This window comes from Panthera uncia, chromosome D2, assembly GCF_023721935.1.
Source record: "Panthera uncia isolate 11264 chromosome D2, Puncia_PCG_1.0, whole genome shotgun sequence".
Classification (NCBI taxonomy): Eukaryota; Metazoa; Chordata; class Mammalia; order Carnivora; family Felidae; genus Panthera; species Panthera uncia.
Window position 1 is genome coordinate 80,597,852 of NC_064818.1, and position 26,689 is coordinate 80,624,540.

General features: G+C 52.1%; 1 long non-coding RNA gene across 1 annotated transcript in view; it reads left to right on the forward strand.

The window, feature by feature from the left end:
- Positions 1 to 958: 958 nt before the first annotated feature.
- LOC125933039 (uncharacterized) overlaps positions 959 to 26,689 on the forward strand; it is a 37,147-nt gene continuing 11,416 nt past the window's right edge. Inside the window, exon 1 of the long non-coding RNA XR_007460847.1 lies at positions 959 to 1,249. This is a non-coding gene — a long non-coding RNA (uncharacterized LOC125933039). The remainder of the gene's footprint in view (positions 1,250 to 26,689) is intronic.

Genomic DNA, 26,689 nt, shown 5'->3' on the forward strand with positions numbered 1-26,689 from the left:
CTTGGCCACCACCTCGGCGGCTCCCGCGCTCCCTCTCGGGAAACCCGCACCCCGAGCGCGTGTCTGCGGGTGGCGACAGTGCCGTGGGTCGGCGACAGGGACGTAGGTGAAAGCGGCCGAGACCGAGAGGGGGTCCCACGGGGTGTGTGGAAGGCCACACGATGCAGGCGTGGAGACCGGAGCCTTGTGAGAAAGTGACTCGGAGTTGCGCCAACTCTGGGAGGGGCGCGGGCCGCCGTGCGGATGCCGCCCCGAGGGTCCCGCGCCCTCGCCTTGGCAGGGAGGGGAGCGTGGAGGGCCGGAGGGCTCCCAGAGGTGCCGCGGGGACACCCCCGGCGGCGGGCAGGCCGGGCGGGCCCAGGCAGGACTGCCAGGATCCGCAGTGGCGGTGCGGTGACCTGTCAGAGCGCCTGGACCAGAGGTCAGCGCGGTGCCACGCCTGCGGGCTCGGGGGGCCCCGACTGGGGACGGCTGGCAGACCCACGGGGAGAGACGCAGAGCCAAGCCCTGCCAGACCGTGCTGGACCTGGCCTAAATTCCTTCCTGGCGTGGCCAGCCTTTCCAGAAAGGTTAACGTTATGCTTGCCCAATTATATTAATTTGTCTTGAATCAGGACCACTCTAGCCGAGTTTCAACGCAGGAAACTCAAGGAAAGAAGAACGTGGCCCTGTGCTTGTGTTTTAGAGTGGAAGGCTGTTGAGTTGAATGCTGCCGGTCGCTTGGTTTAGAAATCACGGCCTCCCTGTTCAGTCCGCTCTTGACCCCGGGTGCCCCTTGACCCAGAGTGCCTGGAGGTCTTTGTGTCTCCATGATGGGTGAAATGCTGTCTCTGTGAAATAAAGACCCACGCCCATCCAGAGTGTGAGTGGAGGGGGCAGGGAGGGGAGGGCGTCTCTCCCAAACCGGTGCAGTAAGCCCAAGGAGGGCCTCGATGCAGGGGGGGGGGGGGGGGGGGGGGGGGGGGGGAGGGGTGCTGGTGGCGTGGGTGGCCACGGCTGGCTCCTGACTGAGCTCTCCCTCAGCCTCGCTGAGATGGGGCAGAGCTTTGTGTGCAAATAGCGTCGGGGTGTGTGCTCCCTGAGCACAAGCTCTGGGCCTTCAGGGAGGAAAAGGCCAGCTGGTGATGTGGACCGGGCCCAAGAGATGGGTCTGTGTTCTCAGTCAGGAGCCTGTAGGCCACCCGGCCCTTCTCAGACTTGGCTGTGCCTCTGACTGTGACCCCAGGGAGAGAGGTCTTCGATCGCTGGGGTGAGTGATACCTGTGCGTCGGTACCCCCCCCCCCCCGCAAGGAAAACAACAACAACAACCCTAGACTCCCCTTGTGTTGACATGAGCCAGGAGCTGGTTTTGTCCCTACAGAAGGGAAGGTTTTAGATTGAAAACATATCAAAATCTATGGCATCGCCCCCCCCCCACTCCCCCTCCCCCCGGAGCTGAGTCAGTGTGGGAAGTGGATGACGGAATTACAGTCCCTGGGGCCCCTGGGAGGCCCAGAGTGAGCCGGAAGCAGCGTGGCCTGGTCCCCATGCTGTGCACAGAGGCCACTTCTTGAAAGCGTGTGCAAACCATCCATCCTGAGAGGGGCCGCCACAGCCGCGGGGGAAGGCGCGTCGGAGGGGCGGATGCCTGAGGAATCGACGGCATTTGCCGGGTGGTTAGTAATGAAGCCGAAATACAAATTTCAGTTGGTCAAAACCTAGGCCTCCTTCACACTGCGCCTCCGTGGGTCCGCTTGGCTCTGTGTCCACTGCGGTCATCGCAGCCCAGGCTGCCCCCTTTTATCAGACTCCCTCCTTGCAGGTCAGAGGGGAGTTTCTAGTCCAGACCGCCCCTTGGCAGTTCTTCCCGGCTGCCCCCGTGACATTTCTCCTGGAATATCAGTGCCCCAGCTCGAGGTTCCCCAAGTCAGACAGACCTCTGATCCTCCGCCCCCACCAGCCCAACACTGTCCCCCTGTTTTCCTTACCCGTCTGATGGCACCAGCCTGCCCACCGCCATGGAAAGACAGGCTGGATTGTAGTTTCCCTGCGGACGATGTCGTACCCTCAGCATCCAGCCAAGCACCGGACAGTGGGCTGGTCATAACTGTCATCGGGCACATGAACCCATGAGGAAGTGAAACGTTTTAGGAGCCCATCTTCTGAAGCAGGTGAATTCGTGTCTTCTCAGTGGGCGTCAGCGGGGCTGGTAGGCGGCCACACATCCTGCTGGGGTAGATTGGACTGGTCACATCGCCAGTTCTTCTGGTGATGCCGAACGCACCTGCTGTGGTCGGGGCTGGACCACAGAGACTCCAGATGACCCCCGAGGAGGCAGGCTTGGGAGCAGTGAGGGGACACCGAGGCAGCTCTCCTCGTCCCTGCACTGGAGGTCCACCCCCAGAGCGCCTGCTGTCGAAACAGGAACGGATGTATCCATTGTGATCAAGACTGGCCTTCTTAATATTTGATTATCACTAAGGAGAAAACTGTGAGCTTCACGAGCATTTCCAGTTCTTCTTTGGCGGGTGCGTCCTAGTGAACCCATGGCTCGCTACTCCCTGAGGGCACTGCCATGCTTTCCAGAGCCTCGGAGGTAGACCCTTGCTCCACCCCTGCTCTGAATCTCCTTCTCTGTCTCCATCTTGAGGGACTCCTACTCATACCTCACAACCCACTTCAAATGCCTCAGGGCTCCCCACAGCCTTCCTGACCCCTCTACCTAAGAAAAATCTCTCTTTCTTTCAGTTCCACAGAAGGTTAACTCTACCTGTTCTGGAGCACTTATCAGACCCTATTTTGATTTCCAATGGGCTTGTCCAAATAGTTTATCTCGTCTACTAGGTGGTCAGTGCTTCTAGGGTAGAGGATGTGTCTCTGAGTGTTTGGGCTTTGAATTCAGGTATGGATTTACATAAATCCTGGCTCAGCTGTGACCTTGGCTGAGCTCTTCAAAATTGACACCTTGTGTTCTCCTCTGTAGAATGGGAGTGATGATCTCTACTTCACGGGGCTTTTTTTTTTTTTTTTAATTTTTTTTAACGTTTATTTATTTTTGAGACAGAGAGAGACAGAGCATGAACAGGGGAGGGGCAGAGAGAGAGGGAGACACAGAATCTGAAACGGGCTCCGGGCTCTGAGCTGTCAGCACAGAGCCTGACGCGGGGCTCGAACTCACGGACCGTGAGATCATGACCTGAGCCGAAGTCGGACGTTTAACCGACTGAGCCACCCAGGCGCCCCTTCACGGGGCTGTTTTGAGAGTGGCAGATGATACATGGAAAGTACAAGGCAGATGACTGGCACCCAGTAAACTGGGCCGGGCTACAACACCTGAAGTTGTGCCCTGCGTGCGGTAAAAGAACCAGTGACGTCTGAAGGAGTGAATTAACCGAGTCACAACTCGTATTAACAGATACATCTCGCTCGCCATCCATCCGGAGCGCTGGGTCAGATCGGTAAGGTGTGACATGCTAGGTAACTTTATTTTTTGGTGATCATCCGGCGGATGATGTAAACGTTGTGTGATGAAGTATTTTAATCTCGTGACGTCGCCGCTTCCCTGTGCTCCAAGAACAAGCCCGTTCTTCAACGCGCTCCATTGACGCTGCGGTGTTAAGAGTGGTCTGTGAGGCAGAGAGGTGGTTCTTGCACGTTGACCTGTGCTCGTGGACTGAATTAAGCCAGTCGGTGGGCGGGACAACACGCAAGTGAGCCAAACCCGCACCAGGACGCACTGTGGGCTAGAACCAGGTGTGTGCATCCAGGGTCTAGATCCTGGATCTAGAACTGGAACGGCTTGTGGACTAGAACATATAAACCACGGAGCTGTGGACTGCCCCTGACACGCTCAGGACTTAGCATTTCTTACCTCCGCAGAGGGAAGTGTGGCACCGGGCCGTCTCTGAGCCCCTCCTAGCGCCAGTGCCCTGACCAGTCTCACCCTGTCCCCAGCCGGTGGAGGCAGCACCGCCCAATGTGCACGATCGGATCGGATCCAGGGCCCCGGCTGCCTCCGGTTCTCGGCTCCTCCCTTCAGCCACGCCTGTCTCCGCTCTGGGTACCGGGTCTCCATAAAGTAAGATGTGGCCCGTGGGCACAGTGGGCACGCTTTTGTTTCGAATACGGACCCCAGACACGCCACAGATGTATCTTGGAGGGTTAGCCCTCTCGTCACTTTGTCGTCTGGAGTTTTGCCCCCGGAGCAGGGTGCTGGATAATACTCCGGCTGCTTGGGGTTTTGGACCAGCCACATCCGAGGTGATGGGGTCTCACTGAATTTTACTAACTTCTCCAGCAAACACAGGTGCACAGCGTGCGGGGCTTCTGCCGGACGCGGGCACGGAGATCCCTAGTTCAGGGCTTACTAAGCCAGCTTTCATTTCTCCTCTTGGTCTCGCTGCTGTTCCCCAAATGTCATTAGTCAAAGTCTGCCCCATCCAGGTGTTGTACTCAGGGAGTTTTGATGTGGTTCACAGCCTCTTTGAACTTGAACAGCACCCGGCTCCGAGCCAGAAATGTGGGTATAATGCCTTTCTTTCAACTACATAAATACTTCAAAAGGGCTGATCACGCTTACGAAATAGAAAAATTTTAACGCCGTGTTTCAGAAAAACAACTTTTATATCGACTCCTATCGAAATAGGAACCAAATAAGTACTTTTCAAGGCTGTCTATCTTAAAAATATCTTCCCAATACAAATCAAGAACTTTCCAATTAATATAGCCCATTCGTGCATCTTATATGAGAAAACCAAAAGGGTGAAAAAGTCTTGTTACACCCGGAAGCAAATAAAAACTCCATCAGGAGGTGAGGAAGGGGGGGGAAAAAAGACCCTTGATTATGCGCTAAAAATCTCAAGTGTTTTGGGCAGGTGTTTTGATGTCAGCGTTTCTTGGGTGAAGAATGAGAATGGATAGGAAAACTTGTGCGGGCCCCAGGCTGGGGTGCCGGCAACACTGAATTTGACCCAGTAGGTGGGCTTATGGTGGAACGAGTGTGCAGGGTGCAGCCGTGTTCCCGAGACATGCGTGTGGCTGCACGGTCCTCTCTGGGGATGGGGGGACGCCTGTGCGACGCCTGGGGCTCACAGGACATCCAGCTCTTGTAAGTGAAGTGTAGACATTGGAGGAAGCAAATGATAGTCCCGAGTGGGAGCCAGGCAGGGGCAGCGGAAGAGGCTGCTTGTAGAGGGCACTCCCAGAGAGGATCTTACTTTTTCCGCACCAAGCTCGGAGCACAGACTTTGGAGCAGAGAGGCGGGGTCAGACTGAGACTCATGGCACGGAAGCTTTGGACAAGTGACTGACCCTTTCCCAGTGTTTTCTGGTCTCTCTAATGAGGACAGTGACACTTCCCAGACGGGGCTGGCGTGTGGCTGGACTGAGGTCACGTGTAGGGAGCCCAGTGTAGTGCCTGCCAAACCGGTCAGTGGCCTTTTCCTGTGCCCGGGAGTCAAGGGGGTGGCTGGCCTTCAGTCCAAGGATTGGCATAATCTGGGCTCGGATTTCTCTCCTGCCACATTCGCTTTGTCCTCAGGGCAAGTCACTTAATTCCCATTCTATAAACGCGGACATAATTTCCAGTTATCAGTGCCTGTAAATCTATTTGGACGTTTCCAGCTGAATGTTAGTCACCGATTTTTGTACCGGGGTGGGGGGGGCAAATGAGTTCCATTCTTCTCCTCAACCGAGATTTCAGAATGTCCCATCACATAACTACTTGATTACAATGTATTATTCAACGTGATCCTTGAACGCAGCCTTTTTATTTTGTTTCCTATTCCAAGAGGACTTTGCAGTTTTCAGGCTGTGTCTGTGTAGTAGGACTTTCGTGAGTCTTTTCCGTTGGCTCTCAGCAGACCTGGCCCGTACTCCTTTGCCAACACACTTGAGTGCCCTGGGGGTGGGGGGGGGTGGGGGTGCCCCCGCTGGAGCAGAGCCCGGGCGAGTGGAAGGTCCTGCCCCGGCAGGTTCCTCATTAAACCGCGGGTGCTCTGGTCTTCCTTTCTTCTCTAGTTCAAAAGGCCGGCTTCAAAGGTGGACACCCACTTGTCCGATCTGATGTCACGGCCCTGAGGCCTATGCCCACCTCCCCTAGCAGCCTGCTTGTCTGGGTTCTCGTCATGGGATAAAGCTTTTATCTTGTTGTTTGAAATCCAGCACAGGTGGAAATCCCTCGGTGAGAAGGGCTGTGTCTTCAGTGTGGGCTCTCACGTTTGAGTTCTAGGGCTGACTCGCTTCCTGTGGGGGGCCTGCGGTGAAGGGTTTAAGGAGACAGAGGAGGAGAAGAGCAAACGTGTTACAAAACCCACTTGCAGTGAAAGGCAGGGCTCTTTTTGAGGTGAGAGGGGATGGGCCTTCGGAGACCCCGTGTCCCGCCATGGAGACAAATAGATCTTCCCTTCAGAATGCTCTGCTGATTTTCTAGATTCCAGAAATGAGTGCTAGTGAATTAAGCTAAGCCAAGCATCTGTTCCTACAAATGTTCGTGTTTCTTTCCAGACCTTTCCTGTCCTCAGCATACTTCTCCACTGTGGTACATACAGAAGAGAAAGTAAGAGAGGACAGGGAGAAACAGAGTCAGAGACATAGAGAGAGACACACACACAGACTCTCAGACACTAACGTGTTTTTTCTTCCAGGATTTGTCATCTGAGGCTGCCTCCGCTTTCCCTTTAAACCCCGGGTGGGAGCCGGGGATCCTGGACACGTGTGGCCAAGACGTGTGGCCTGGGACAGTTTCAGAGGGCAAAGGGGTGGCATGGCTAGTGGCCGTCAGCATATGGAGCTAACATTCAGAGCCAGGCCCTGGGAGTCCCTGACGCAGGACCTGTCGTCCCCCACGGTTACAGGAGAAAACCAGAGTGAACGAACAAAAAGCCAGAAAACTTGTGTCTCTGTATTACGTGCACGGATCTCCGGGAACTCTATTTGGGCTAACAAAATGCTGCCTTCGGGCGCTACTTGCTTTAATGACTAGAAAACATGTAAATGATCTTCCAAAGAGGTAGAAATATTCCAGCTTCTGAACTAGGTGCGAATAAGCCCCTATGCAATCTCGGCTGAACTATGACACCCGTTAATGAAACTGGCCTTTGCTGCTGTCATTTCAAATCATCTCAAAACCTGCATGGTTACCAGTCAAATCAATTTCTTATCATTAACGCTTTTTTGTTTGTTTGTTCGTTTTTTTCAGTATATGGTTTTTCTGGCTCCCGGAGGAGCCTTGGTTTCATAAACAGCCGAATGGTTAAGTACCGGATGTAAAGAGACTTTGAAACAGTAGCCCAGCCCCGTCCTTAATTTTGAAGCCAGGCTGACTCAGCATTCTGTCTCCCCAAGCTTGTGGCAGTACTTTATTAAGTGCATCAGGAATTCAATAAATTACTTTTTGCTAATGTGGCAAGCATCAGCTGAAGTTCAGTCATCTCTTGGAGATGTTATCCGTCCACCCGTTTAGATTCCTTTGAGCAAAAGCCTGATTTTGGCCCAATGTAATATAAGAATGCAAAAGCCAGAAATTTAATAATTTGGTACCACACCGTGCCAAGCTAGGCCCGCTCTGAGCTAGCCAACGATATTCTTTCAAAGGATATTTCTTGGTTTTCATCAAACGCGCGTAGTGTTTACAAGTCTGTAAGGTCATTGAGAAGAGACAGGAATGTTAAACATTTATTAGGTACCCACAGCGTACGTGCTCTGTTTTTGTACTGGAGTTAGCAAAAAAAAAGTCATGGCACCTGCCCTGTGGGTGCTCCACGTCTGTGGGAGGCAGAATGCATCACTTCCAGGGTGTGTTAAATGTAACGCTGGCTGCAGAGGGAGTCCTAGAGGGGCTTCACCGGATAGAACAGGCTTGGTTTCCAAGGAGGTATTCCTGGCAGCCAACACGTCTAGAACATTCCAGATGGACGGCCTTCCGTGTGCTTGCCCAGCAGTGAGAAGTAGCCTGTTCTGTCTGGGGAGGGTGTGTGGGTGGAGCTGGAGCCCAGGGATGGACAGGAAGAGACAAGAGGGCTGGAGCATCTGAGATTTTCTCCAAGCTTTTGAAAGCCATTGAGGAGTGTGGGTCCACTTGATGGACCAACAGTTCTGAACCCGTTTGAGATCATGGCCGCCTTTGAGATTCGGATCATGGCCGCCTTTGAGATTCCGAGGAAGAATATGGATGGATTCGTTCCTGGAAAACTGCATGTGGGCACACAGGTTTTTTGGGTTTGGTTTGGTGTTTACGGTTTCCAGAAAATCCTGCCTGACCAAAGCCCCACAGTTTTCGACTGAGGAGACGACATACATCCGGGCCAGACATGGATCTAAGAGATGATGACGGCCTCAGATTGCGGGCTGAGTTTGAGGTGCCTTAGCAGAGCCAAATGGACTTCTTGAATCCAGGTGGCTGACTACTAGAAAAGGTCTGTCCGGTGGGAGTTTCATCTTCAGAGTGGCCGTGACAACGTCCGTGCTTCACCGTGCTATCTGTTCTATTGTCTTCTTATGAAAACTTCGGTTACAGAGAACATTCGTGGGTATCGGGCAGTATTCCCAATACAGTAACATGGAATCGGTCATTAAATTATGGCTGTGTCACTGGGAGAGCCAGCTCTCCCAGGATGTGGGGTAAGAATGGGCTTATGAAGCTCAGTGTGGCTGGTTATCATTGGCCTCTGACACGTCCAAACTGGGAGTCGCCCCGCTCCCTCTCAGGCACCCACAACTCTTGCCTGACGGACCTCGGAAATTGGAGCGCCACGTTTAAATTTCCGTTTCCAATGGAGAAAATCCGTACGAAACAATGTGTTATCAAAGGGGTGGACTTTGCTCCTCTGGGGGACAGGCAGAAGGAGCCGTGGTCCCTGATGCACACCGTATCCGGGGGACGGCTGACTTACGACCGCGTGGCCCCAGTCTGCCAAGCATCCTGGCAGAGTGGGGGGAAAGTCACACAGTTACAGCAAGAGCGACTGGAGGAGTTTCTGACCTGGGTCGAGCCCCTTTGCCGATTTCTCGACGAGCACGAGCCTTCCTCCAAACTCCAGTGACCTGGACCAAGTGGGAATCACAGTTCTGTCTTCCATTCTGGGGGAAGGAAGTTTTCCTGAGGGTTCTCTGGCTGGTAGAACATCCTCGAAAGTCACGGTGGTCCTAGATGATGGCCTAGCCCCCATTGCATTAAATATCCGTTTTCTCCCTTCGTTGTACAGTCAAGCCGGACCCTGGCAACCTTTCTGTGCAGAGCAGTTCCCGGGACTGACACAGGACTTGGCAATTCAGCTGTACATTTGTGCTCAGGAAACTGAATTCATTGCACACTGGAAAGCAACCTCTTGAGTTTATTATCATCGAATAAAAAAAGAAAAGGCATTTAATCACTTTCAGTTTTTTCTTCCTTTTTTAATGTTTTATTTATTTTTTAGAGTGACGGAGTTCAGTGGGGGGAGGGGCAGAGAGAGAGGGAGACACAGAATCAAAAGCAGCTCCAGGCTCCGAGCTGTCAGCACAGAGCCCGACGCGGGGCTTGAACCCACGAACTGTGAGATCATGACCTGAGCAGAAGTCAGACGCTCAACCGACTGAGTCACCCAGGTGCCCCTATTTTAATGTTTGTTTTTGAGAGAGACAGAGACAGAGTGCAAGGTGGGGAGGGGCAGAGAGAGAGGGAGACACAGAATCTGAAGCAGGCTCCGGGCTCCAAGCTATCAGCACAGAGCCTGACGTGTGGCTCGAACTCACGAACCGCGAGATTGTGACCTGAGCTCAACCAACTGAGCCACCCAGGCGCCCCTCTAGGTATTTCTTAATAACCATCCTCGTACGTTTTTAGGTGACCAAAAATATGCTTTCTGCACAAGTCTTCCAGTTTACCAAAAACCAAAGCCACTCGTACCTTTTCACTTTAGATGGTTTCTCTGAGGTTTGGTGAACAATTTGACCGCCCTCGTGGAGTCTGAGCGGGTGGCCAGCTGTAATGTGGAGCCTGGGACCGGCCCAGGGTCACAGCCTCTGCCCCGGGAACCGTTGTCCTGACCCAGATGAGCCTCTTTTCCTGTTCTGGCCGCCTTGGTGGGCTGACCCCTTCGTCCTGCCGTGTCTGCACCGTCCGTGTGGCAGGGTCTCAGGACATGGAGGCCCCTTGCCTGCTTCCGGGAGGCGAGAGCACCTCACCTGTCTGTTTGGCTGGAGGTGCATCCCGACCCTGAGCGGGACCGGAAGGCGAGACCTCACTGCTCTGCACCTATCTCTTGTCCCCTTGGCCTGGGTCACGCCGGCCTGTTCTCCTTGGGTGTGGCTCCTGCCTGGAAACTGGCTTCCAGGTGTATTTTAGAAGGCCGTTGCAGGTGTATGTGCCGTGCGTAGCGTGCTTTTGTTTAGCGCATGATTTTTTATTTGTCATGTTGAAATGCATCTCCTGAATGGACGGTCAGGGCCGTGCGGAGATCAAAGGCATCGATTCAGGTTATTCTGCTTTGTGATGGATTCCGTTGTTGTCTTTTCTCTATAGCACTGATTTGTACAAGTTTTGGGGAGATTATGCTTCCTTTAGTGGCCTGGCGTCTTGGCGGGCGGAGAAGCCTCAGAACTGGCTGGGGCTGAGCCTGGGGTGCAGCCTCCGGGGAAGGTTGTGTGAACCCCCGCACTGCACACGGGCGGGGCCCCTCCCTTCTGTCCAGGTTGGTGGCTGGACCGGGCAGACAGGAGGAGCATCCCTGACCCCTTTTCTGTGACCTAGTATCATTTTAGCCCCCCCTCCCCGCCCCCCCTCCCCGAGAGCCACCAAGCCCGCAGACGCACAGAACCGCCACCTGAGTGCCTCGACCAAGAGAGGCTTGTCCCTTCTGTCCAGGCGGGCAGCTGCCAGACTAGTCCGCCACCTGGTGTTAGCGACTTCGGCCAGTTCAAAGGGTTGCTTTTTTTAAGTTTATTTGTTTTGAGAAAGCAAGAGAGCGAGCATGAGCAGGGGAAGGGGCAGAGAGAGAGGGAGAGAGAGAATCCCAGCAGGCTCCACGGTGTCAGCACGGAGTCCTGGGCGGGGCTGGAAGTCATGAACCGTGAGATCATGACCTGAGCCGAAATCAAGAGTCGGTCGGTCGCTCAAAGGACTGAGCCACCCCGGTGCCCCTCAAAGGGTTGCTTTAAAAAAACAAAAATTAATGTTTATTTATTTTTGAGAGAGAGAGAGAGAGAGAGAGAGCAGGCAGGGGAAGGCAGAGAGAGAGGGAGACCCAGAATCCGAAGCAGGCTCCAGGCTCCGTGCTGTCAGCACAGAGCTCGATGCGGGGCTCAAACTCGTGAACTGCGAGATCATGACCTGAGCCGAAGTCGGACACCCAGCCGACTGAGCCGCATAGGCGCCCCAAAGGGTGGCTTTTAAAAGGAGGACAGCTTGGGACAGACGAGACCTAAACCAAATAAGAGAGCTATTGTCAGATTTCTGTCGGCTGATGGTGGGACCTTGGGAGCTGCGGGCGTGGTCATTTACATAGCCCTTTCATTCGTTCATTCATTCATTCATTCATTCAACAGATACTAATGGGAGACCTACCAGATGCTGAGGCTTCAGCAAAATCCACGGGTCCTGCCCTGTGTCCTTTACCTGGGGCCTGGGTGTCCCTGTCTTTCTGTCCATCTGCCCCTGAGATTCCCCTGAAAAGCCAGCAGTGCCCAGCTCAGCCTTGCTCTGGAGACCGTGTGTGGTGTGCGGGCCGGGGACAGTCATCGTGGGTGGCCCCGAGGCCCTGAGGTCCCCACGGGGGACCGGGAAGGCCTTTCCTGCTGGGAACTGTGTGGGTCCCACTTCCCTTCTGTGTGGATCCTGCCGGGCGTGTGTTCGTTAGAGGCCCTGCTGCTACTTAGGCCTTGATGACTGAGCTGCGAGCAGCACAGGACGAAATCTGTCTCGGAGTCCGTGTGGTCCCTGTGAGTCTGCTCCTGACTACGGGGTAGAGAGGAGACTGGACTCAGGCCGAGGGGGCTGGGCAGCAGCATCACACAGAGCGGCTGCGGTTGGGGCCTGCCCTCCCCCCAGCTCTCTCCCTGGCTCCCATCTTCCCACCCACCCTACTCTTGTTTTCCCACCCACAGATACCACCAAGGCCTCTTCTTCCAGATCCCCAGACCCCACTGAGCTCTCCCTCCTTCCCGTCCGCTGGGGACGCTTGAGTTAGTGGAGCGAGTGCTGTGACCCCGGCCCCCGGCCCCAGTGGCACTGACCGCGGCTCTGCCGGCAGCCGTGGCCGCCCCACCACGTGCTCCTGCCCAGTTCAGAGGCCCTGAGAGCTGGTGCTTCGCCCGTCAGAGCGGCTGGCATGCCATTCTTTTCACATGAGTAATAGCAAAGCTGGTCCAAGAAATGTCCAGTATTTTCCCCCTGTGGTTGCCAAGTCTCAAGGGGATGGCCCGATGGCCTCATCACATGAGCAGTCCAGGGGGACAGCCTCCTGGGCCCTGGTACTGCCTCAGGGGTCTGTCCGGGACCCGGGGCGAGAAGTGCAAGCCTGTGAGGAACCAGACAATGGGACGATTTGCCCCTTTGCTTCTGACCGAAAATCATTTCGAGTGTGTTTGAAGGGCTCCATAGAGACTTTCTGCTTTGAGCCAAGTCCTCTCAAGGTACCCCACAACGTCTGTTGGCATCACGATCTTTCTTTCATGCAGTATCCAAATATTTCACTCCGGGCATCTCTGGCAAGAGTTGGTTGAGTCTGGGGTTGGGGGTTAACGGCCTGGCACTCATTTCCCGCTGCCTGATTTCTGCTGGGTGAGGGCTGAGCCCCTTAAATGAGCAGAGTGGATCCGAGCGAGCAGATCTTGTCTGGCTGGAGGGGGATGACTTCTCTGCAGGCTTCAGCTGGAAGATATCCACATCACGTGCAAGGTGCATTTGGTGGGGGGCGGGGGGAGGTTAAATACTGTGTCGAGATGCATGAAAAGTCACATTAAGCCCCGTGCGAGGCCGAAGATGTCTCTGGGAAACTGGGTGTCTGAACAAATTACTGGAAGGTGTGAGGACAAACTCTGAAGCATTTTTATTGAGAAAGAGTTTGTGCTCTTAATGGGGATGAGTTACAGGGGCACAGGCATGACATTTGTCACCAGAAAGGCCAAGGGAAGGTGGGCGACATGTTGTTGAGACCCAGGAGCAGGTGGGTTGTGCTTTGTCAGCGGGGTTTCGCCATCGCCCTGCCGTCAGTATGTTTGTCCTCTGCCCACCTTCCCTCGCTGTACTTGGGGAACATTTAACGACCCAAGCAATAAAACCTTCAAGATTACCCAGGACAACCTGGGCAGATGTTCAAGAGGGTCCCACTGGGTTACAGAACGTGGGAGAATTGACATGCCCCACATAACTTGGGGCTTTCCTAAAGATTCGTGGTAATACATAATTTTTTTGATGTTTATTGATTTGTATGAGTGTGTGTGTGTGTGTGTGTGTGTGTGTGAGAGAGAGAGAGAGAGAGAGCACAATAAGGGGAGGGACAGAGAGAGAGGGAGACACAGAATCCGAAGCAGGCTCCAAGCTCTGAGCTGTCAGCACAGAGCCCAACACGGGGCTCGAACCCACGAACCGTGAGATCATGACCCGAGCCGAAGTCAGATGCTTAACTGACTGAGCCGCCCAGGCACCCCCTTGGTAATACATAATTTTTCAATCTAGAAGTTACTGAGCGTTGGTACAACTGTAGGTGAGCTTGCGACAGAGTCGCTGTTGTGATGCATAAACAGATCGAGAACACCTCACCCATCGGCACCATGTGTCTGCATGTGGAGGAGTCCCTGGGATTCCTGGAAATGCACGTTCCCAGGCACAGAAGAGGCTGCTCCTGTCAACTATGCTGATGCGGTTTTCCGAGCGCCGGGACAGAATTGGCGGCTCTCCCTCATCTCACCTGCCCGAAGCCAGCACCCCTGCAGGCTTGGCCGGCACTCGAAGAAGACCCATTTCCATGACCGGCAAAGTGACACTGGTGGTGGGGCAGGAGGCCTCCGTTCCCCTCCACGGGGATCCACCCACAGCACCGCGGGAGCATCTTCCTGTCCCGGCAACTGCCTTCCCCCAGAGAGAGCGATCCCAGAGGAAGCGAGGCAGAAGCCACAACCTCTTTTGGGACCTGACCTCAGAAGTCATCTTGTCTTCCCCACAGTGTCCTGTGGGTCACACAGGTTGGCCCTTTTCATGTGGGGAAGAAGGAGCGGCTCTTTCCTGAGGGTCCGTGCTGGTGAGGAACCCTCATTTTTCATTATCTTGGGTGTGTGGGTTGTGGCTTTTAGCTGGATGCCACCGAATCTGACTCTGGTTAACTTACCAAGAAAAGGAACTGGACAGAAGTTACTGGATAGTTCTCAGAATCAACCGGAAGTCTGGAGAACAAGGTTCAGAAAGGGGGCAGGAGCCCGGGAGGCTCTCAACCACAATTAAAGTCCAGCCGCGGGAAGCTTTTGGTAAGGATGTGGCCTGTGGTCCGTGGCGCTGAAGCTCCTGGGCATTGCTGGCACCGGCCTGTCACAGCTGTGGCTTCTGCGGACACTTCCGAAACGTCCCTGGGTCTGTGACTCACCCCGAAGAGCCGAAGGCTTGGGTAGGATTGATTGTCGGAGCCTGCATCACCTCCCTGCTGAAGTTTGGCTACAGGTGCACAGAGGGCGGGGCCGGCAGGTGGGACCCTGCCCTGGGACCTGTAAGAGGGATGCCAGGACGTAGGAAGAGGGTATAGATGCGGAGGGCAGCCCCCAAGCAGCAGACGTTCAGCCACCTGGTTTGTGCTGAGCTCCAGGGTTATTTTTCATCTCAAATATACCCAGTATCACAGCATTAACATAGTCCTGAAAAGTTACCTTGATTCGAATTGCGGTTTATATACACTGGCTAAGCTTAGTACCTTTTAGAAAAACGCAGATAATCCTTTTGTAAAGCAGCTAATCCTTTTACAGAACAAATGATCACTTCTTAGCCATTTTATGTTTAAAGATCCAGACCCCTATGTTGGGTTTTCTCAAGGCAGAGTATCGGGCGTCCAGGTTTTCTCTTCTGCTCAGAGTGAGGAAACGTTTCAGGTTTGTAGATAACTCCTTGTAATGTCTCATGCTGTGTGAAAACAAGAAGCTGAGTTTTTTTGTTTGTTTGTTTTTTGTTTTTTTTTTTTTTCCTCTGCTGTAATAGATTCTTGTCTGGAAGGAAGTATGGGCTATTAAACTTTTTAAGCAGCTTCTGTTTATTTTCTCTTACCTATAAGGCTGTTTAAGGAGCCAGCTTAACTGGAGCATTTGCATGAGGGAGGAAGCAGGCGTTTTTAGTTGTTATACCTGGTAGGTCACATTTGGAAGATTCACCATTAACATCCATTTCTTTCCTCCCGTAAGAGGCTTTCCCATTTCAGCGGGAATATTTTGTTCCATTTCTTAGAGCTGCTCTCACGTTTCCTGGATCACAGAGCGGGCCCCGAGGTGACAGCTGGGCAGGAGCCTGGACGGGGTGGGCTTGGTGAGCCAGACAGAGAGTAGATAGACTCTCCGCTCCAGTCAGGCGACAGGTTCTGTGCATCCAGAACAGTCCTGATGGCCACGGGAGCGTGGATAACCAGCAGGTGAGGAGCTAGAAGCAGGCAGGGAGACCAGTGGGGCAGCCGCTCTCAAAACCTAATAAAGAGATGGGAGAGAGAGAGAGAGAGAGCCCAGTAATGGCTCCCATTCAGGCACCTCCAAGTGTCGGGTACTCTTGTCTCTCTTCGCACAGAGCCAGGCAGGCATAGTGGCGTGGCCTCCGCTGTGGTGGGTTCGCACACGCCTCTCGGGGGCTGTCACACTGTAGACCCGGAGGGCATTAATATCTCACGGAGACCAGTTCGGCTACGTCTTCCTCCAGCACTAGAACCCATAGGGCTCATTGGTTGATAAAATGAAATAGTGGCTTATATTTTCAGGGGCTGCGTTATTAAAAAAACATATTCCCTGAACTACTAGGATCCTACTCATTGTGGATGCCCCGCGGAGAGGGCACAGGAGGAGATCGCGGGTTCCCTTAGTGGGGCTGAGTTGTCTTGCGTCTGAGAGCGGCACGTGTGTGAGATGCCAGCCCATTTTATGGTTCGTAAAACTGAGACTCGGACAGTGAAAGGAGCTGTTCAAGGCCACATAACCGGGAAGTGGCCGAGCTGGGATGCAAGGCTGGGTTCGTGTGCGTGCCAGCTGGGGCGTGTCGCCAGACCTGGACGCTAGGTCTCGCCGGGGAGGAGCAGCCTGGGGGGAAGCCGCCCAGAGGCCAGGCGGCTTGTTTGCGACTCCTCGTGGCCTGCTAGACTGTGATCCTGAGATGGTCGCGTCTTGGCGTAAAATACGTGGCTAAAGAAAAAACAAAAAGTAACATTTTTCAGTGATTTATTTTAGTCATTTCCATCAGATTGACTCATTCCATGCTAGGGCATAAAGTGAATCACTTTCCTGGTTTAATTTTACTTTTAAGACAAAATGCCAATCCCGGTGCATTTTAACATACTATTATTATTGTATTACTGTTATTATTTAAAGCATTATGGCTTTTTTTTCCCCTTTAGGTGGCTCTTTCCATATTTTATACTGTGTTTAGCTGTAAAACAGAAAGCACCATCATTGTTTTAGCTAAGAAAATTGATGCACTCTACAAAAACTATTAGAGAGAATATTGATTGCCTGCAGACAGTAATCCTGAATTGCTTTTTTTCTCCAGGTTCGTGTATTGCCTTAGTGGTAACCTTCAGATTTATGGGTAGAGCGGAACTTCAGAGAAGATTTATTTGGGAGATTTGCTGGGTGTTTTGCTTATTTCCCAACCTACTACACGCAGCATCTGAACAAACTTTAAAATCCCCTTGATTTGACAAAGAAGCCAATCTCTGATTGCTCAGGTTCTGCTTATCTAGGTGTCTGGGCTGCGCCCACTTCCTGGCTGCTCCCTCTGTCTGTGAATTGCGCTGGTTCTGACTGACAGGCCTCTGTGTGTTTCCTTAGAGCCCGGACTTTCTGAGCAGGAAGGAAATAGTAGAAAACTTAGTGCAGATAACGCGGTTCCGTAACTGCTTTTACGTGCACACTGGATCATTGCTGCCTATCGATTCCATCCACCCTCTTTGGAGAGTTTTCCAGTGTGAGTCCGCTCCTCTTTTCACGTTTTAATGGTCTTTCTCTGTGCACCAAGAACCCACCCTTCCCTCCCTCCTTCCTTCCTTCCTTCCTTCCTCCCTCCCTCTTTCTTTTCTTTTTCTTTTCTTTTCCTTTTTCTTTTCTTTTCTCTTTTCTTTTCTTTTCTTTTCTTCCTCCCTCTTTTCTTTCTTTTATTTTCTTTCTTTCTTTTTCTTCCTTCTTTTCTTCCTTCCTTCCTTCCTTCTTCTTTCTTTTCCCTTTCTTTCTTTCTTTCCTTCCTTCCTTTTCTCTTTCTTTCTTTTCCCTTTCTTTCTTTCGTTCTTTCTTTCTTTCTTAAGAGACGGAGGGAAAGAGAGCGTGCGCACACATGAGCGAGGGTAGGGGGGCAGGGCAGAGGGAGAGAGAGAGTCCCAAGCAGGCTCCATGCTCAGTGCAAAGCCCGGACTTGGGGCTTGAACCCACAGACAGTGAGATCATGACCGGAGCCGAAATGGAGAGTCAGACGCTCAACCCGCCGAGCCACCCAGGCGCCCGAGAACCATTTCTTCTGGCTGTGGGACAGATTTGCTGCGCTGGCTTAGGTGAGCATGCTTGTCTGATCCCAGATCCCTCTGCGAGGCTGCCGGAGTACCAAGTGAAAACTGGTAAACGTCCCATCCTGGGCGCAGACTTTGCGGTATGTGGTGGAAATGTGTGTCTCCCTTCAAAAGGACATTTTGGAAAGCGTGGTATTTGGTAGCTAAGGGCAGCACCCACCCCCCACCCCCATCAGAAAACAGTTGTAGCATTTGGTTTCATGTTGGCCTTTGAGCCCAACTTTTATAGCCGAGCAAAACACTGAGTGGCTGTGTTAGAGGTCAAGGTCAGCACACATCAGCCTTCACCCTGCGAAGGGAGAATGAGCTGAATAGCCAGCGAAGTGACATGTTTGTGAAATACAGCGACCGTTGTGACTAGATGGATGCATTCAGTTTGTTTGCAGTTGTCAAAACCTCATGAGTTGTAAGCCCGATGACATTGTTTGCTGATTCACATCAGTTTTAAATTACACATGTGCTGCTTAATCCTAAAAGCGAAATTAAACCTTGGGTTGGTATACACTTCAAGTTACAACGTTAAGCCATTTCTGTTTGGGGGAAGGAGTTTAATATACATCGTAAGATAAAGTTAGGAGGTCCTTGGCATCTGTCCATGGTGGCTTATGTAATTAGCTTCTGTCAACTGTAATTTTTCAGGTTAATTTCTTCCACGGTGTATGCCGTGTAAATAACAAAGTTACACATCCCTTTATACATCTAAATTGCTACCTAAATCCTTAGTATTAATGCAATAAAGTATGTTAAGTAAATTACATGGAAGTATCAGTTGTATGGCAAATAGGTAAAATTGATTTCTTTTTAGAAATCAGCAAAGATATTTTATTTGTCTAACAAATACAGGGATTTATCAAATCTCTAGGCCAGGTGCTAGGGACAGAAAGGTCACATGGTCACGGCCTTCAAGAACCTGCTAATCTAGCATGACCTTCCCAAAAGGTTCCCAGGGTTTTCTGCCAGGCATGGTCAAATGAGGGCTGCGGCCTGCAGGGAGTACCCTTTGGGAAGTTCAGGAACACCAGCTGTTTGCAGGACTCTCTCTATCACATTCCCGAGTATGTTGGTCTGGGCTCTGGAATTCTTTTTCTTTTTTTTTTTTTTAATTAAAAAAATTTTTTTTAATGTTTGTTTACTTTTCAGAGAAAGAGAGACAGAGTATGAATGGGGGAGGAACAGAGAGCGAGGGAGACACAGAATCTGAAGCAGGCTCCAGGCTTCGAGCTGTCAGCACAGAGCCTGGCCCGGGGCTCGAACTCACGAAGCTTGAGATCATGACCTGAGCTGAAGTGGGATGCTTAACCGACTAAGCCACCCAGGCACCCCTGAAATTTTTAAAAATGTTTATTTACTTATTTTGAGAGAGAGAGAGAGAGAGAGAGAGAGAGAGAGACGGGGAGGAGCAGAGAGAGAGGGAGAGAGAGAATCAGCCTAGAGTCTGACACAGGGCTCGATCTCACAAACCTGGGCCGAAATCAAGAGTCAGACGCTTGACTAACTGAGCCACCCAGGCGCCCCTGGGCTCTGAAATTATTAACATGGGGTCTCTTGTGAGTGTTCAGGTAGAATTCAGAGGGTCTGTAAATTTAGATGGTGAGAAAATGTACCTCTTTATTTCCATATAATTGTCTTCCTTCATACTTTTATTTTCCTCATACCTTAAAAAAGTGTTTTTTATGGTGGAGACAATGAAACAACTTCGTCTTAGAATTTGACTTTCAAATTTCCACACGGTAGAAGTCATTTCTTTTGGGATGGCTCCATGAGTTTTGACAAATACATCAGAGCTGTGTCACCAACACTACGATCAAGGCACGGAAGTGTTATTGCCTACCCCCTCACCCCGCAAAGAAAAATCCTCCTGTATTGTGTCTTTAAAGTGAGACCCTCCAACCCCACCCCTAACTCCTGGCAACCACTGATCTGTTCTCCATCCCTACAATTTTGCCTTTTCAAGAATGTCATATACTCGGACTCCTACAGGATGTAGCCTATTGAGTCTGCCTTCTTTCACGTAGCATGTGGATTTCAGAATCATTCTAGTCCACGGCTCGTCCCATTTTCTGTCGTATGGAAGGACCATTGTGTGTTTAGTCTTTCCCCAGTTGGGGGGCGTGCGGTCTGGTTCCACTTTGGGGCACTTAGGAATCAAATGGTTACGACCTGTGCACATAAGTTTCTGTGTGAAACTAGGTTTCCAGTTCACTTGGGAGAAGTAAGTATGATGGGATTACTGGATTGCACGTCGCGTGTGTTTAATTTCATAACACACTTCCAGACTGGTTTCCACGGTGGGTGTCACCGTTTGTGTTCCCACCTCCAGAGTGTGAATGTTCCCCTTAATCTGCACCCTTGCCAGCATTTGGTAGTGTCAATTTTTTCCTTTAAAAATGCTTTGCCTTTATGATAGGTGAGCTGTGGGATCTCACCGCAGTTTTAATTTGCGTGTCCCCAGTGACCAGTGGTGTTGAGCGTCTGTTCATGTGCTTATGTGCCCAGAATACAACTTTGGTAGCGTCTGTTTAAACCTTTCATCCATTTACAAAGTTACGTTGTTAGTCCTATGTATTTTCTCTCAGGTCATTAAAAGTATTATTACGGGAATAAGCTTTCTTAGATGGCCCAACGGAGCCACGTCACCAAAAAGGTTAAGAGCCCTTGAGAGACACATTATCCTTAAAATATCTTTATTCTTGATGCTTTTGCACCTTCTTGTGGAACATCCCCTTGTTCCCAGTCTGTCACACCCCATTTCCAAGGTAGCAGCTTGCCCGTGCTAGAACATGCCGCTACCCCATCATCCTTTCTGTTCCGGGTACATAAAATGCGCTTTCAAGATACCGCTCTCAAGTGTGGGCGGGATTCCTTACACCTCCCTCCTCTTCAGCAAGCGGTAAAGGCACGGCTTCTATTTTTATTTATGAAATTCTTTGGCCCTCTTTGCTTCTTTACTCAAATGGAAGGAATCTTAATTTGAAGGAAAAATGTGAACCAACATATTCCAGGAGAATGGTCCTGTTCCAGATTTTGAATTAAGAGCTCTGTCTTAATGCAGGGAAACAGCGTGAGTGTGTGGGCCATCTGTATGGCACCGTGGATTAACATCTTTTCTGCCCGATCTCTGTGTTTCTGTCACAGCTCCTCAGCGAATCTCACGTCCCGGCAAAAATGCCTTTTATCTGACTGTGATATTTTTAAAAAGTCTCTTATGGACCCTTTTAAGTGGACAGCTAAATTCTGACTTAGTCATAAACGAATCTATGGGTCAAATTTCAATACAGTCTTCAATGCCCAGTATTTTCAGGAACCATAAGCTTATTTATGCCCAATACATTAGTTTCGTCTGGTACTTCTTGTATGAAGGAATGTAGGGAAGATATAAGGCAGAGAAACGTTGCGTTACATTATTTTACTTTAACGAAAGGTCCTGAAGATTCTCTTCTTCCCCATCAGAAAGAAAACAGCAGTTGAACAAGAGAATTAAATGCAATGTATATATTGAAAATCCACGTTTGGCACACACATAAAAATATGCCACGGGGAGGAACTGTGCCATGTGTTCATTATTGTTTTAGGATGAATGCTAGTGATAAGTAGATACCCTAAATTTAATACTTGGCTCACTGAGCATATGCAAACGAATGTTAAGTGCTTCTGGCGTAGGGAGTAGGAGATATGAAATAGCTCCTTACCTTCCAGCTGTGGGCCGTCCCTCTGGGCACATGAGGATCTCCATGGGCACAAAGAGTGAAACGGTGACAAAGAAGTGCCTCTCGCTGAGTCCGTTTCAAGTCCTGTGAACTCACGTGGGCGGTTTCAGCTCGTAGCCTGCAGAGAAAGCAGGGTGGGGAAGGCGCGTCTGCGCATTTGCACACGTGTGTGCTTGTGGCCACTCTCCCACTCAGCCGTATCAGGTTCCTCTTGCTGCTGTGACAAATTACCATAAATGTAGCAGCTTAAAGCAATACCCGTTGCTTACACCCAGTTCCCAGAGTCAGCACCCGACACAGCCTCTGCGTCTTGCCGGTTCCCTGCTTAGAGGCTCGCAGGACGAAATCAGGGTATCCGCAGGTTACCTGTGCTTCTTGACGGCGGCTCTGGGATGAGTCACTTCCGAGGTCACTGGGTGGGATCCACGTTCCCGCACTGGCTATCGGCTGGGTGGCCCCCGGGTCTCGGCAGTTCCTCTCCTTGGCTCGTGGCCCCCGTCCTCCAGCGTCAGGCCAGCGTCCGGGGGGCCCTCTCCTATTTGGGTCTCTGCGTGCCCCCCCGCTGCCACATCTCTCTCACTGGTGCTCATGAGGGCTCGTGGGACTGCCCTGGGCCACTCGACAATCCGGGATGTTCCCCTGTGTCGAGGGGAGCTGCTTCATATCCCTGATTCCATCTGCACAGCCCCTTCGCAGCAGCACCTAGGTGAGCGTTTGATGGAGAAAGCCGAGGGGTGGGAATCCTGGGGGATATGCTCGGAATTCTGCCTATCAGCGCCCTACACGTGCACATTAATAGCAAAATAACAAAACTCAAGGTTCTCCTGAGCGACTGTTTGCAGCAAAGGGATTTGTTTCCATTTCTGAGACAATATGTGCTGAGCTAATTCTGTGATATTTACACATTTGGTGTTTATGCCTCACGGACTCCATTATACATATCTTTAGGAATTCTCTTTACATAAATTAAGATGATTTTTCTCCTTCCCGAAAACATAGCAACATGCTGCGCATTCTGGATGGAAACGAGGAATTGTTTATACCACGAGCCAAGTTAAACTCTGGGAGGATTCAGATGCACGAGAGATAAAAACGTGCTCAAATGTACAGCATATTTTAGGTTTCCTAGGGATTTCTGTGCAAGAGTCATCACAAATTAATATTAAGAAGCTATTTGAGGGGCGCCTGGGTGGTTCAGTCGGTTGAGCGTCTGACTTCGGCTCGGGTCACGATCTCGCGGGCCATGAGTTCAAGCCCCGTGTCGGGCTCTGTGCTGACAGCTCAGAGCCTGGAGCCTGCTTCGGATTCTGTGTCCCCTCCCCCGCCCCCGCCCCTACTTGTGCTCTGTCTCACTCTGTCTCTCAAAAATAAATAAATGTTAAAAAAAAAAAAGGCTATTTGATTATGACATCAAGAATGTATGTGAGGTTCCCTGGCCTTTAACAGAGAAAGTAATTTTAAACACACGTCCTATCTTCCTCCCTGGGGCTGCCCAGGACAACCTCTGTCGCCCGGGAAAGACAGATCGACCCTATGTGGTGGCGAACAGAAGCTCAGGCTTAGAGTTTGGATTCCGTCTCTTGTCTCCCCAGTCCTCACCCTCCAAGCTGGGCCATTTTTGGCAAGTTCTGTGGTCCCAAGCCTCTGTGTTCCTGTCGTGGGGATGATCATCTTGCTTGTAGGATTTAACGAATAAAATAATCTAAGAAAATAATCTGTAACTTAGGGAGAGCTAGACACTGGTTACTTAGACAACCAAACGCACACACACACACACACACACACACACACACAGAGGGAAAGAGGGAGAGAGAAACTAGTGGTTGGGACTCAGCTTACTTTCTTCACACTTGTTCTGAAAAATTCTGGAACCATTATAGAGCAATGAGGTTTCTGAAATGAAGGGATAATCTTGGAATCAAAAGCAAAAAAGATGAGGCTCGCCTCCCCTCCCGACCCCGGCTTTTTTATGAAAGAGAGAGAGAGAGAGAGAGAGAGAGAGAGAGAGAGAATGTGAGTGGGGGAGGAGGAGAGAGAGAGGGAGACACAGAATCCGAAGCAGGCTCCAGGCTCTGAGCTGTCAGCACAGAGCCCGACACGGGGCTCGAACTCAAGCTGTGAGATATGACCTGAGCTGAAGTCAGATACCTAACTGAGTGAGCCGCCAGGCGCCCCTCACCTTCCCCTTTTCCTTAGAGCTGCCGGTGGGTTTTTGGAGGTGCCACACTCCAGCCCCTCCTGCAGACACAGTCTCAGCTCGCTGGTCCCCATCTGATTGTTTCGCCGTCACCTGCCCGAGTGTGAGTGCTGTTCTGTGAAGATGATGTTCCTGTCCTTCAGTGTTAGAATGTTTATTTGCGTTGGCGAGAAAGTCACACACATTTGTCTTTGGGGACATGTCTCTGAAATCCACCCGCAAGAAACTACGTGAGGTGCCCCCCGCAGATGGCAACTGGCCCTCTCTCCAGACGGGCAGGCCTCATTTGCTTCCTGGCTAACCCCGTGGTGCTCGGAGTTTCCCAGAATGCTGCATTCCTCCCCAAGGATAACTGCGTTATTCGGAAACGCCGGACTCTGGACCTTCGGCGCTTCCCCGGCTCAGCCGTGGCGCAGCCCATCTCCCGTGGGACCTGTGCACTGTGCCACCTGCGCGTTCACGGGGGAGGAGGACAACGTGGTCCCTGCCCCCCGGCCCGGCGCTCTGTGGTGGTTTGGGGCGCTGGGGTGCAGGGGCTCTGCACACAAGTGGGGGAGCTGCCGCCCTAGCTGTCGGGTGGGGCCCGTCTCTAAGACATGGCCTCGGAGGGCCCTCCAGGCCCTGGGGACTGCACCCCCAGGCGGCCTCCTCCTTTAGACCTCTACGCAGAGGACCGCCGTGCCCCTCGCTGGCAGTGCTGAGCGCGGGGCTGGTGTTTGGGGCCCCGCTAGGACATCCCCTCCGGACAGAGGCTTTCCTGCCGACCCTGCGTCCCCCCAGTTCCGCCCTCCCCACCAGCACTGCTGCCTCCACGCACTTCCGTGGCGCCTGCGAACCCTTTAATCGGCTGGGGCTCCCATCTGCGAGTGCCCTCCTCTCCTCCGGTTTCCATGGAGAGGCTGGCAGCGGGGACGTCCAGCTGACGGTGTCGTCTCCAGGCCCACCAGCAGCCCCTCTGAATGCTGTAGGGTGTGGGTCTCCCCTCCCCTTTCCTCTGCCCGGGTGGCTGAGACTTCCCGCCTCCCCCCAACCCCCGCCACGTACAGGGGTGGCCCCCTGGCAGGTGGCTCCCGGTTTGACCACGGGCAGGGTGGAGCTTTTGTTACGAAAAGCAGCCCAGGAGATCATCTCCCGCCTGCCTGCGCCAGGGTACCCTGGGCCCTCCTTCTCCTGCCTACTGATGACGGATGCTCACTGTGTCCAGACCCAGCCGGCTGCTCTGTGGGCAGCTGTTGATGACATAGGCCCTTCCGGCCCGAGTGATGTCTGTGCCCTGCACCTTTCTGGCCGGGGGGGGGGGGGGCCCTTCTTCAGTCATCTCCACCTAAGGACACCTTCTCTGACCTGTTTTGGAAAGTACGCTGCCTTGGAGAAGCTTCCAGCAGCCCTCCAGGGTCATGCTGGGCCACCGAGGGCTGCGGCCTCCCACCAGGGCCCAAGACAGGGTCTGCTAAGAGCCCAGGCGGTCACCCAGGTAGAAGCTCCTGGAAAAAGCTCCTGTTGTGGGTCGTGTGGACTGAGCCTCAAAACCGTGTAATTGCTTTCTGAGGCCGTGAGGCAGACACCTATGGCTTCTGCGGTCTCGTGCGTCCTCCCTCTGCCCACCCCGCTCATCCTCCTCCTTGATGTGCAGACGGCAGTGGCCCCTGAGTCCCAGGTCTCAGCTTCAGGGACACGTTCTCCTTGCACGACAAAAGGTTGTGCACGGGGCAAACCACGCCCACGGTGCCGCGCCCCGAGCCGCAGCCCAGCCCCGCACACTCCCCCGAACACCGCACGCCCCCCAGTTTTCACTTCCGTTTGAAAATGACTCTCCATGTGTGAGGCCTCCCAGAGGTTGATGTCTGCCTTAAGCTTAAAGGGCAAAATGGGAGACACAGGCTTTCAGTTGTGGGATGAATAAGCCCCGGGAATGAAAGGCACAGCATCGGGAATGGAGTCAATGGTATCGTAGCAGGACGACAGGTGGTGGCTCCGTCGTGGGGAGCTCAGCAGAGTATAGAGAAGTTGAATCACTAGGTCGTGCACTTCCCTGAAACTAACGTAATGTGGTGTGCCAGCTAGAATTTAAATTTGGGGGAGGGCGTCTGGGGGGGCTCAGTCGGCTGGGCGTTTGTTTGACTCTTGATTTTGGCTCAAGTCATGATCTCACGGTTCGTGGGTTTGAGCCCTGCTTCGGGCTCTGTGCTGGCAGTGTGGAGCCTGCTTGGGATTCTCTCTCTCTCTCTCTCTCTCTCTCTCTCTCAAAATAAAGAGGCGTAAGAAAAAACAAAAAAAAAGGTGTGGAGCCTCACCAATCATGGCCCAGCAGAGGCAATAGTGAAGTTTGTATGGAGACTGTTGGGTAAGCGTGCGTGGCTTTGAAATCGGACATTATTTGAGCCATTGAGTCAACACTTGTGGTATTTAACGAATGGTGGCTGGTTTATGCGTGTGTCTGTCTGTCTGGACTTGCCCGGGTCAGTAACCTTACTGAAGCACGGGTTCTGAAACCCAGCCCAGTGGGTGTTGTGTGACTCCCCAGAACCACGTGATCCCAGCTTACCCGACGATCGTACTGTTACCCTCGCTGATACTTGAGCTGCTAATGAGCCGAGCGTCTCTAATGCCAACTCAGTTTAAAGATGACCAAGTGTTTGTGGTTGCCGTCCTTTTCAATGATTCTTGCTACAGTGAAGGCGGCCAGTGTTAGAATTGACAGGAGAAGGAAGTCTGGATCACAGTCCCTGTGGGAACGTGCTTCTGTGTCCAGAGGCCGTTACGTTCTGCTGCAGGCAGGACTCTTGATGTTTTTACTCCTGACGATACTTGGAAAACAAACAAAATGCGGGAACGAAGGCACTGATCCCAGTGACTTGGCCGCAACATTTTTATTAGGGGGATTGAGGTTTTAAATCCGTGACTTGAGTTGTACTGCACGTGATAATGCCCTTTTAAAAATCTGCATTTTCCCCCACCTCAGGAAGAAATAAAAAGACACCTTCTCATGAATCATTTGATTAAAATTCCTCTCCAGCACCCTGTACAGCTCATTCACTGAGGAATCGTTGAAAACCGGGTGATTTGCACCTCTACACTTGCCCAAATGAAATCAGGA